The following is a 4195-nucleotide window of genomic DNA, read 5'->3' on the forward strand; positions in this document are numbered from 1 at the left end:
ATCTACTGTCTCTATGTCTCTATTATATTATGACACACCAGCTAGATCTACTGTCTCTATTATAATATGACATACCAGGTAGATCTAATGTCTCTGTTATAATATGACAGACCAGCTAGATCTGCTGTCTCTATTATATTATGACAGACCAGCTAGATCTACTGTCTCTATTGTACTATGACATACCAGCTAGATATACTGTCTCTATTATAATTTGACAGACCAGCTAGATCTACTGTCTCTGTTATAATATGACAAGCCAGCTAGATATACTCCCTGTTTTCTATTATGACAGACAAGCTAGATCTACTGTCTCTATTATAATATGACAGACGAGCTAGATCTACTGTCTCTATTATATTATGACAGACCAGCTAGATCTACTGTCTCTATTGTAATATGACATACCAGCTAGATCTACTGTCTCTATTATATTATGACAGACCAGCTTGATTATACTGTCTCTATTATAATTTGACAGACCAGGTAGATCTACTGTCTCTGTTATAATATGACAGACCAGCTAGATCTGCTGTCTCTATTATATTATGACAGACCATTTAGATTATACTGTCTCTATTATAATTTGACATACCAGGTAGATCTAATGTCTCTGTTATAATATGACAGACCAGCTAGATCTGCTGTCTCTATTATATTATGACAGACCAGCTAGATCTACTGTCTCTATTGTACTATGACATACCAGCTAGATATACTGTCTCTATTATAATTTGACAGACCAGCTAGATCTACTGTCTCTGTTATAATATGACAGGCCAGCTAGATCTATTCCCTGTTTTCTATTATGACAGACAAGCTAGATCTACTGTCTCTATTATAATATGACAGACGAGCTTGATCTGCTGTCTCTATTATATTATGACAGACCATTTAGATTATACTGTCTCTATTATAATTTGACATACCAGGTAGATCTAATGTCTCTCTTATAATATGACAGACCAGCTAGATCTGCTGTCTCTATTATATTATGACAGACCAGCTAGATCTACTGTCTCTATTGTACTATGACATACCAGCTAGATATACTGTCTCTATTATAATTTGACAGACCAGCTAGATCTACTGTCTCTATTATAATATGACAGACGAGCTAGATCTACTGTCTCTATTATGCTATGACAGACCAGATAGATCTACTGTCTCTATTATAATATGACACCAGCTAGATCTACTCCCTGTTTTCTATTATGACAGACAAGCTAGATCTACTGTCTCTATTATAATATGACAGACGAGCTAGATCTACTGTCTCTATTATATTATGACAGAGCAGCTAGATCTACTGTCTCTATTATAATATGACAGGCCAGCTCGATATACTGTATCTATTATGCTGTGACAGACCAGCTAGATCTACTGTCTCTATTATAATTTGACAGACCAGCTAGATATACTGTCTCTATTATGCTATGACAGACAAGCTAGATCTACTGTCTCTATTATAATATGACACCAGCTAGATCTACTGTCTCTATTATTATATGACAGACCAGCTAGATCTACTGTCTCTATTATATTATGACAGACCAGCTAGATCTACTGTCTCTATTATAATATGACACCAGCTAGATCTACTGTCTCTATGTGTCTACTATATTATGACAGACCAGCTAGATCTACTGTCTCTATTATAATATGACAGACCAGCTAGATCTACAGTTTCTATTAAATGACAGACCAGCTAGATCTACTGTCTCTATTGTATTATGACTGACCAGCTTGATATACTGTCTCTATTGTACTATGACATACCAGCTAGACCTACTGTCTCTATTATAATACGACAGGCCAGCTAGATATACTCTCTCTATTATACTATGACAGACCAGCTAGATCTACTGTCTCTATTATAATATGACAGACCAGCTAGATCTACTGTCTCTATTATAATATGACAGACCAGGTAGATCTACTGTCTCTACTATATTATGACAGACCAGCTAGATATACTGTCTCTATTATAATATGACAGACCAGCTAGATCTACTGTCTCTATTATAATATGACAGAGCAGGTAGATCTACTGTCTCTATTATAATTTTACAGACCAGCTAGATCTACTGTCTCTATTATAATATGACACCAGCTAGATCTACTGTCTCTATTATAATATGACATACCAGCTAGATCTACTGTCTCTATTATAATATGACACCAGCTACATCTCTGTCTCTATTATAATATGACAGACCAGCTAGATCTACTGTCGCTATTATATTATGACAGACCAGCTAGATCTACTGTCTTTATTATATTATGACAGACCAGCTAGATCTACTGTCCCTATGTCTCTATTATATTATGACAGACCAGCTAGATCTACAGTCTCTATGTGTCTACTATATTATGAGAGACCAGCTAGATCTACTGTCTCTATTATAATATGACAGACCAGGTAGATCAACTGTCTCTATTGTATTATGACAGACCAGCTAGATCAACTGTCGCTATTGTACTATGACAGACCAGCTTTATCTATTGTCTCTATTATATTATGACAGACCAGCTAGATCTACTGTCTCTATTGTATTATGACTGACCAGCTTGATATACTGTCTCTATTGTACTATGACATACCAGCTAGACCTACTGTCTCTATTATAATACGACAGGCCAGCTAGATATACTGTCTCTATTATACTATGACAGACCAGCTAGATCTACTGTCTCTATTATAATATGACAGACCAGGTAGATCTACTGTCTCTACTATATTATGACAGACCAGCTAGATATACTGTCTCTATTATAATATGACAGACCAGCTAGATCTACTGTCTCTATTATAATATGACAGAGCAGGTAGATCTACTGTCTCTATTATAATTTTACAGACCAGCTAGATCTACTGTCTCTATTATAATATGACACCAGCTAGATCTAATGTCTCTATTATAATATGACATACCAGCTAGATCTACTCTCTCTATTATAATATGACACCAGCTACATCTCTGTCTCTATTATAATATGACAGACCAGCTAGATCTACTGTCTCTATGTCTCTATTATATTATGACAGACCAGCTAGATCTACAGTCTCTATGTGTCTACTATATTATGAGAGACCAGCTAGATCTACTGTCTCTATTATAATATGACAGACCAGGTAGATCTACTGTCTCTATTATAATATGACAGACCAGCTAGATCTACTGTCTCTATTGTATTATGACAGACCAGCTAGATCAACTGTCTCTATTGTATTATGACAGACCAGCTAGATCAACTGTCGCTATTGTACTATGACAGACCAGCTTTATCTATTGTCTCTATTATATTATGACAGACCAGCTAGATCTACTGTCTCTATGTCTCTATTATATTATGACACACCAGCTAGATCTACTGTCTCTATTATAATATGACAGACCAGGTAGATCTACTGTCTGTATTATAATATGACAGACCAGCTAGATCTACTGTCTCTATTATAATACGACAGGCCAGCTAGATCTACTGTCTCTATTATACTATGGCAGACCAGCTAGATCTACTGTCTCTATTATAATTTGACAGACCAGCTAGATCTACTGTCTCTGTTATAATGACAGACCAGCTAGATCTGCTGTCTCTATTATATTATGACATACCAGCTAGATCTGCTGTCTCTATTATATTATGACAGACCAGCTAGATCTACTGTCTCTATTGTACTATGACATACCAGCTAGATATACTGTCTCTATTATAATTTGACAGACCAGCTAGATCTGCTGTCTCTGTTATAATATGACAGGCCAGCTAGATCTACTGTCTCAACTATATTTTGAAAGACCAGCTAGATTTACTGTCTCTATTATATTACGATAAACCCGCTAGATCTGCTGTCTCTATTATAATATGACAGACCAGCTAGATCTACTGTCTCTATTATATTATGACAGAGCAGCTAGATCTACTGTCTCTATTATAATATGACAGGCCAGCTAGATATACTGTCTCTATTATGCTATGACAGACCAGCGAGATCTACTGTCTCTATTATAATTTGACAGACCAGCTAGATATACTGTCTCTATTATGCTATGACAGACCAGCGAGATCTACTGTCTCTATTATAATTTGACAGACCAGCTAGATCTACTTTCTATGCTTGCTGTTTGGGGTTTTAGGCTGGGTTTTTGTACTGCACTTTGAGATATCAGCTGATGTACGAAGGGCTATA

This window comes from Oncorhynchus mykiss, chromosome 1 (genome assembly GCF_013265735.2).
Source record: "Oncorhynchus mykiss isolate Arlee chromosome 1, USDA_OmykA_1.1, whole genome shotgun sequence".
Lineage (NCBI taxonomy): Eukaryota > Metazoa > Chordata > Actinopteri > Salmoniformes > Salmonidae > Oncorhynchus > Oncorhynchus mykiss.